The following is an 8,940-nucleotide window of genomic DNA, read 5'->3' as shown; positions in this document are numbered from 1 at the left end:
CTGGGGTGAGATGATATCTCATAGTTGTTTTGATTTGTATCTCTCTTCTGTACACTTTTGTTATGAGACTTTTGTCTGAGATGGTATTTGCCAAAAGTTTTGGCTTTTTGTGTTTTGGTTTTTTGTTGTTGTTTTGGTTTTTTCCCCAGTGAGTGAAAAAATTTTTGATGTGCTCAGGGATTTAATCTTTAAATGGTTCCATTCATCAATTTTATCATCTCCAGATTGTGTATTTCTGGCTATATTTATCAGTTCGTTTATACCATAGACTAGGCCTTCTAAGTTTGGTCTCACTTTGTCTCTTATGAACTTTATGTTTTGGGGTTTTACTCCCAGGTCTCTGATTCACCTTTAGTTGATTAGTGTGTGTAGTGTGAGATGTGGATCATGTTTCAACTTTCTGCAGGTAGGAGTCTAGTTTTGTCAGCACCACTTGCTGAAGAAGTTGTTGTTTCCCCATTTGATAGGCTTTATTTCCTTATTGAACATCAATTGATCACAGACAGATAAGTTCATTTCTGGGCTCTAGATATGTTCTATCAGTCTCTATACCTATCATTGTACTAGTACTATGATATTCTCTTTATGATAAAAGGTTTTGAAGTCAGAGATTGCTTTGCCTTTCATTTCATTTCTTTAATTTCCATCCTTATTTTTCTAATATTTTTTAAATTGTGATTTTAATGAAAGTTTACAAAACTTGGATTTCCACTCATTCACTCTTGCACATTTTTCTCCCTATTTCTCCCCAGTTAGCTTTCTAATATATATACAGGCAGTCGTCAGAACAGAGCAGGGAGACACTGGATGGTTTAAAATCAAGAAGGGGGTCCAGCAGGGATGTATTTGGTCTCAATACCTTTTCAATCTGTATGCAGAACAGATCATCTGAGATGCTGGACTTTATGAGGAGGAAAGTGGCATCAGGTTTGGTGGAAGAATCATCAACAACCTGTGTTATGCGGATGACACAACCCTACTTGTTGAAACTGAGGAGGACCTGAAGCGCTTGCTGCTGAAGGTTAAGGACTGCAGTCTTCAATACGGATTGAAGCTCATCATCAAGATGACAAAGATTCTCACCACTGGGCCAATTGGCAGCATCACTATGGATGGTGAAGAGATTGAGATAGTTAACAGTTTTAGTTTACTTGGGTCTACAATCAACACTCTTGGTAACAGCAGCCAGGAAATCAAGAGACAAACTGCAATGAGAAAGTCGACTATGAGCGACCTCTCAGGAGTACTGAAGAGCAAAAACTTCGGGCTGGAGACTAAGGTGTGCCTGATCTGGCCTATAGTCTTTGCAATTATGTGCTATGCACCGCAGAGTTGGACAGTGAATAGGGATGATAGAAAGATAATCTAAAAATGAGTATATGTAGTTGTTGTTTTTGTTAGGTGCAATCGAGATGCTTGCAACTTATAGCGACCCCTATGTACAAGAGCCCTAAATGCCGTTCTATACTGTGCCAACCTCGCTGTCTCAAACACATTCATTCCCACCACTTCACTCACAGAATCAATCACAACAACACAACAATATTCATTGTTGCATAGTTTCATCTCTCCCCCAACCCAGTCCACTTTGCTATGTACCTTGTATTCTGGACTATTGCCATGTGAATAATACCATGGAACACTGGTGGCCTGGTGGCAAGAAGTTGCACTGCAATCCCAAAGGTATGAGGTTCAAATCCACCAGCTGGTTTGCAAGAGAAGGATGAGCCATCTCCTCCTGTGCAATTAACTGCCTCTGAAAAAACACTAGAGGGTCAAGTATGGGTTGGTTCTGACTCAACAGTTCACAAAACTGACAACAATCATATACTCCTTTTAAACAGTTCTTTCCTTCACCTGTTCCAATGTTCATTATTTATCCCCTCTTTTCTTACTTCCCCTCAACCCCCATGTGAGTCCTTTTTTCTAGCAGTAACATTAAGCAGTGTTTGTTCTTTTGTGACCGAGATATTTCACACTGCATGTTATCTCGAGTCACCCATGTTGTATAATATTTTTAGTTACTTGGTTTTCAGTGCTGTGTAGTATTCCATTGTGTGACTATAACAAAGCTTCTCTGTCAATTATTTGTTGATGGGCACTTAGGTTGCTTTCATCTATTTGCTATTGTGAATAATCCAGCAATAAACATAGGTGTTCATATATCGGTTTGTGTGGCAGCTCTGGTTTCTTCAGGGTATATTCGCAGTAGTGGAATTGCTGGGTCAAATTGTATTTCTATTTCCAACTTTCATTTCCTTTTTAGTTTTCAGAAATGCTTTGCTTTTTTAGGATCTCTTTCCTCTCCAAATAAACTTGACAATTTCCCTTTCAATCTCCTTGAAAAATGAATTTGGTATCCGTATTGGGATTGTGTTGAACATATAGATTGCTTTTTGTAGAATGGTAATTTTCAGATATCCACAAACAGGGAACATTTTTCCATTTATATAGATCTTTTATTGCTGCTCACAGAAATGTTTTGTAGTTTTCTTTGTTCAGGTCTTTTTGGTCTCTAGTTATGTTCACTCCCAAACATTCCATTTTGTGGCTGTTGTAAATGGTATTGATTTGTTGGTTTCCTGCTCTGAGTTCTCTTTGTTACTGTAGAGGAGCCCCCTGACTTTTGGATAATGATCTTGTATCCTGTCACTCTACTAAATCAGTCCACTAACTCTCACAGCTTTTTTTGTTGAGTCCTTGGGGTTTTCTGTATACACAAAATGTCATCTGCATATAATAACAGTTTAACCATCTCTTTAGCTATTTGGATGCCTTTTATTTCCTGTTCTTGTCACATTGCCCTACAAAGTATTTCCAACACAATACTGAACAGAAGTAGTGATGGTGGGCATCCTTTTCTGGTTCCTGTTCACAAGGAAAATGCTTTTACGATTTCGCCATTAAGAACGATATGAGCTCTAGATTTTGCATATATGTTTTTCACTATGTTGACAAAATTCCCTTCTATTCCTGTTTCGCTGAGTGTCTTAATCAAGAAGGGGTTTTGGATTTTGCCAAATGCCTCTTCTGCATCAATTTCTAGGCTCATATGGTTCTTGTTATTTGCTTTGTTAATTGTTTTTCTTATATTGATCCATTCTTGCATACTTGTTTTGAATCCCACTTAGTCATGATGAATTATTTTATTTGATATACTGTTGGATTCTATCACTTAGGATTTTGTTAAGGATTTTGACATCTATGTTCATGAGAGATATTGGTTTGTAGTTTTCTTTTTTGATAATATATTTGCCTGATTTTGGTATTAAAATATCTCTAGGAGTGTTTCCTTTTTTCCATATTTTTTGAAATAATTTAAGTAGAATTGGTGACAAATCTCAGAATGTTTGATAGAATTCAGCCTTGATGGCATCTGGTCCAGGACTTTTTTGTGAGGGAGTCTTTTTATGACCTGATTAATTTTTTCTTTTGTGTCAGTTATTTTTTATAAAGACTGTAACATCATTCTTCTTCAGTTTATTATTATTGGCATACTAACTTGTATACTTATCTAGTTTAAAATTACCAATTCCAGTCTTCTTCAGCTCATGAATACTTGTTGTTGATGTTGTTATATGCCATCTAGTCGCTTGCGACTCATAGTGACCCTGTGTACAAGAGCTCTAAATGCCGTTCTATCCTGTGCCAACCTGTTGTTGTTGTTGTTATGTGCCATCAAGTAGCTTGTGACTCATAGTGACCCTATGTAAAACAGCCCTAAACTCTGCTCTGTCCTGTGCCAATCACACTGTCTTTGATACACCCATCGCAATTACCCCAGTCACTGAATCAATCCACCTCATAGAGGGCTTTCGCCTCCTGCACTATCCCTCCACCCTAACAAGCATGATGTCCCTCCCCAAGGACCAGTCCTTCCTTAACAACATGTCCAAGTATGTTAGATGGAGCCTCAGAATCCTTGCCTCCAAGAAGCTTCCTGGTTTAACCCTTTCCAGGATGAATCTGTTTGTTTTCCTAGCAGTCCTTGGTATCTTCTATACTCTTCTCCAGAATCACAGCTCAAAGACATCAATTCTCCTTCTATTCTCCTTAGTCATTGTCCAACTCTCTGATGCATAACAACTGATAGCAAAGACCATGGCATGTATCAGACCCACCTTAGTCTCCAGAGAGACATCATTGCTCTTCAGTACTTTGGAGAGGTCCCTAACAGCAGACTTTCCCATGGAAATACGTCTAGTCATCTCAGATGCACTCATTCCCACCACTTCAGTCACAGAATTGATGCATCTCATCGAAGGTCTTCCTCTCCTTTGCCGCCCCTCCTCTCTGCCAAGCATGATGTCCCTCTCCAAGGACCAGTTCCTCTTTGCAACATGCCCAAAATATGTCAGACAAAGCTTCAGAATCCTTGACTCCAAGGAGCATTCAGCTTCACCTTCTCTAGGGCAAACCTGTCTGTTCTCCTAGCAGTCCATGGTATATTCAACACTCTTCTCCAGCACCTTAGCTCAAAGGCATCAATTCTCTTTCTGCCATGCCTATTCACCATCCAACTCTCTGATGCATAGCACGTAATTGCAAAGACTATACCCCAGATCAGATGCACCTTAGTCTCCAGCCTGCCATCGTTGCTCTTCAGTGCTCTTGAGAGTTCCCTCACAGATGACTTTGCAATTCGTCTCCTGATTTCCTGGCTGCTGTTACCAGGAGTGTTGATTGTAGACCCAAGTAAACTAAAACTGTTAACTATCTCAATCTCTTCACCATCCATACTGATGCTGCTAATTGGCCCAGTGGTGAGAATCTTTGTTTTCTTGATGTTGAGCTTCAGTCTATATAAGAGGCTGCAGTCCTTGACCTTCTTCAGCAAGCACTTCAGGTCCACCTCAGTTTCAGCAAGTAGGGTTGTGTCATCCGCATAACACAGGTTGTTGTTGACTCTTCCACCAATCCTGACGCCACATTCCTCCTTGTACAGCCCAGCATATCAGAGGATCTGTTCTGCATACAGTTTGAAAAGGTATGGAGACAGAATACATCCCTGACGGACTCCTTTCTTTATTTTGAACCATGTTGTGTCTCCTTGCTGTGTTCTGATGACTGCCTCTTGGTCCAAGTATAGGTTTCACATTAGCACAATCAATGTTCTGGGATTCCCATTCTTCTCAGAGTCAGCCACAGCTTGTTGTGATCCACACAGTCAAAAGCCTTTCCGTAGTCCATGAAGCACACACACACACATTCTTCTGGTATTCTTTGCTTTCTGCCAAGATCCATATAATATTAACTATAATATCCCTAGTACCATGGCCTTTTCTAAATCCAGCCTGCACATCTGGCAGTTCTCTGTTGACATATTGTTCTAAACGTTTTTGGATAATTTTCAGCAGAATCATGCTTGCATGTGATATTAATGTTGTTGTTGTTGTGTTGTTATGTGTCATCTAGTCGCTTGCGACTCATAGCGACCCTATGTACAACAGCCCTAAACTCTGTTCTGTCCTGTGCCAATCGCACCGTCTCTGATACACCCATCCTGATTACCCCAGTCACTGAATCAATCCACCTCATAGGGTGCCTTCCCCTTCTGCGCTGTCCCTCCACCCTACCAAACATGATGTCCTTCTGCAAGGACCTGTCCCTCCTTGCAACATGTCCATTCTTTGGAATGGGAACAAATATTTATCTTTTCCAGTCAGTAAGCCAGCTGGTTGTCCTCCAGATTTCTTGGCACAACTTAGTGAGCACATTCAGGGCAACGTCTGTTTGTTGAAATCTATCAATTGGTCTGCCATCAACTCCTGGAGCCTTGTGTTTTGCCAATTCCTTCAGAGCAATTTGAATGTGAATTCTCACATTCCACATTCCAATCACTAGTGTCTGCTTATAGCTGTTCCTTCTTCTCTGTATTTCCATTTTTAAGATCTCAGTCTCAATTTTCATGTCTGCTAGTCCAAGCAATATTCTAAGTGTGCTCTATTGTACATAGGGTTTTTGAAAGCCTGTCATTTCGGAAGTGGATGGCCAATCCTTCTTCCTAATTTGGATATTATTCAGTAAAGTATTACTTGCATGTGGTATTAGCTATATTGGTCAGTAAATTCCATATTCTGTTGGATCACCTTTTGGGGAAGCGGAACAAATATGAATCTCTTACAGTCAGTTGACCAGACAGCTGTCTTCCAAATTTCTTAGCATAGACTGGGTAGCACATCCAAGGCTACATCTGTTGAAATATGCTAACTAGTCCATCAACTCCTCAGGTCTTATGTTTTACTAATGCCTTCAGTGCATCTTAAATGTCTTTCTTCATCACTACTCTTCCCTAAATATATGTTACTTTCTGATATAGTTCTGTGATATAATTTTGATATAGTCCTTTTTTAAAAAAATTTTGGTACAAAAACTCTGTATTCTACACACCTTCTTTTGCTACATCCTGGTTGTTCAAGATATTGCCATAGCACCACTCAAGATTACAACTTTTTTTTTAGTTGCTCAGTGCAGTTTATTTTCCTGTTAGAATGAAAATTTGCAACAATAAGAAAGGAAAAAGAGATAAATTCTATCTGTGCTCTATTTATTCACCTTATTATCCAGCAGAATTTAAAGCATTATTAGCTCTTAAGATTAACAGAATAGTATTATCATAATAAACAAAACAAAAGCCTATTACCATTGACTCAATTGTAATTCAGCCAACCAATTCAATATTGCAACTTGTTCAGCCAACCAATTCAATATTGCAACTTGAGGCTTGAATTTGTTTTCCAGTTACGTCAGCTTGAGAAATGCTGAGAATTCTTTCCTCTTGATTCTCTAACTCCAATTCTTTACATACTTTGTTATATACTTTGTTTTGTTTCCTTGCTCTGGCCTTTGACATCTTCTGTTCAACTCTTTTACTTCAGTACTTTTTTCACTTTTTTTTGGCTTCTCAATGCTCTAGTGAAATTTTCAGAGTCTCTTCTGACATCTATGTTAGACTTCTTTCCCTTTGTCATTGCAATGACCTTTTAACTTTATTCCTAGATGATATTCTTGATGTCATCCCACAACACTTCTGTTCTTTGGTAATTAGTGTTCAGTACCTACTCTAGAGATATTTGGAGGATAGGGAGGTGGGGGATAGAATCAAGGTTATATTTTGCTCCTTATGGACTTATTTTTATTTTTTCAACTTAAATTTGAACTTTCACATGTTCTGTTCCACCGTCAACACTTAGCCTTGCTTTAACTATTGATATTGAACTTCTCCAGGCATTTTTTTTTCACAAATATGATCAATCTGATTCTTGTGTAGTTCATCTCATGAGTTCTATGTGTATAATTGCTGCTTGTGTTTTTCTTTTTTAAAGTATTCACAATGGATACATAACTGATAGTACGAAATGCAATCATTTGATCTCCAAACTTGTTTCTGTCACTTAGTAATTTCTATTAGTCCCTTTCCCCCTAACTTTTGCATTACAGTCAGCAACTACTATTAATACATCTTCATGGTGTGTTCAGTTAATTCTAGAATGCAAACGTTGGTCAAAATCCTCCATTTCCTCCTCTTTGGCTTTAATTGTTGATGTTATTTTGTTGTGTACCATTGACTCAGAACTGACCCATAGTTGACCCTCCAGTGGGTTTTCAAAGGCAGTTTATTCACTTGAGAGGAGATTGTCCATCCTTCCGCAGAGCAGCTGGTGAACTCGAACTGCGTGCCTTTGGAATTGCAACACAACTTCTTGCCACTAGGACACATATGTTTTTGGATTTGTAGTTATATTAGCAGATATGTGTGAGTAGTAAACTATTTCTCACTACACTGTACTTCAGGATCTTGAAATGGCCTTTTTAACTATGAATGTAACACCGTTCTTCTTCAATTTTTTTTTACCCCAGTAGGTCATATAGTTGTCTTATGCCATCTAGCAAAGTCTATATGTATATTCATTTGATTTCTTAAAGGCAATTGCAAAGGATAAATGGTTGATCATACAAAGGTCTATCATAAGACTGCTGATTTATGTTTTTTATCACCAAGACCATATTTTCCAGGCACTATTTTTTTTAAATTTATTTGTAACTTTTAAATTTATTTTCAAATGGTTATTTCAATAATCAGTTATTATTAGTGCATTTTTGGGTACATGTTAGATCAATTTTAAACTGCAGAAATTGGTAGAAATCTCCAGTTTATTCATCTTTGGGCTTAGTGCTTGGGGTATAAATTAAAATAATAATCTCATTCATAGGTAATCCTCGTGTTGTTGTTGTGTACTGTTGAGTTGGAACCGACTCATAGCTGAACCTCTGTCTGCTAGGTTTTCAGAGACAGTTAATTACATGGAAGGAGATTGCCCATCCTTTTCCCACTGAGTAGCTGGCGAATTCAAACTTCATGTCTTCAGTATTGCAGTGCAGCTTTTTTTGCCACTAGGCTACTAGTACTTGCTACTCAGCTACCAGTGTTCCTTACTTATATGAGTATTACTAATAACCTTCACCATTTTGAATTAGACAGTCACAGGATCTACTCTGTGGAAAATGACAAATTGAAAAGGAATGTTGCTGCAGATTTTTCTGGGTTTTGTTTGCTTTTAAAGCATTTATAGGAGAGGAGGAATGCCAGAGATTGTTTGTGTACTAGTTTGGCTTTCTGTAAAAAACTAACCCGAGCCTTTGAGAGTGATCTTCCATAAACACACACAAGTTATTTTTCCTAGTAGAATTTGAAACTTGTTACCAGTACGAAAGATTCTTAACATGCCATATAATTAAAAGACACTGCATGATTGTTTCAAAGTTCACTTAAATGAACCACTATGTTTCAAATGGACAAACCTTATTGAGCAAGAGTGTTTCAAACTTAAAAGGTCAAAATATAAGCTGAATGAAAAGGATTTTGTGACTGTGACTGAAATTAGTAGTCTGCTATCAGTATTTTATAGTTCCTAAATGTTAGTTAGCTTTTTATCATCA

Source organism: Elephantulus edwardii, unplaced genomic scaffold, assembly GCF_000299155.1.
Source record: "Elephantulus edwardii isolate Elephantulus edwardi_28Jun2011 unplaced genomic scaffold, EleEdw1.0 scaffold00495, whole genome shotgun sequence".
Lineage (NCBI taxonomy): Eukaryota > Metazoa > Chordata > Mammalia > Macroscelidea > Macroscelididae > Elephantulus > Elephantulus edwardii.
The sequence above is the reverse complement of the archived record's forward strand: the minus strand, read 5'-3'. Positions refer to the sequence as shown.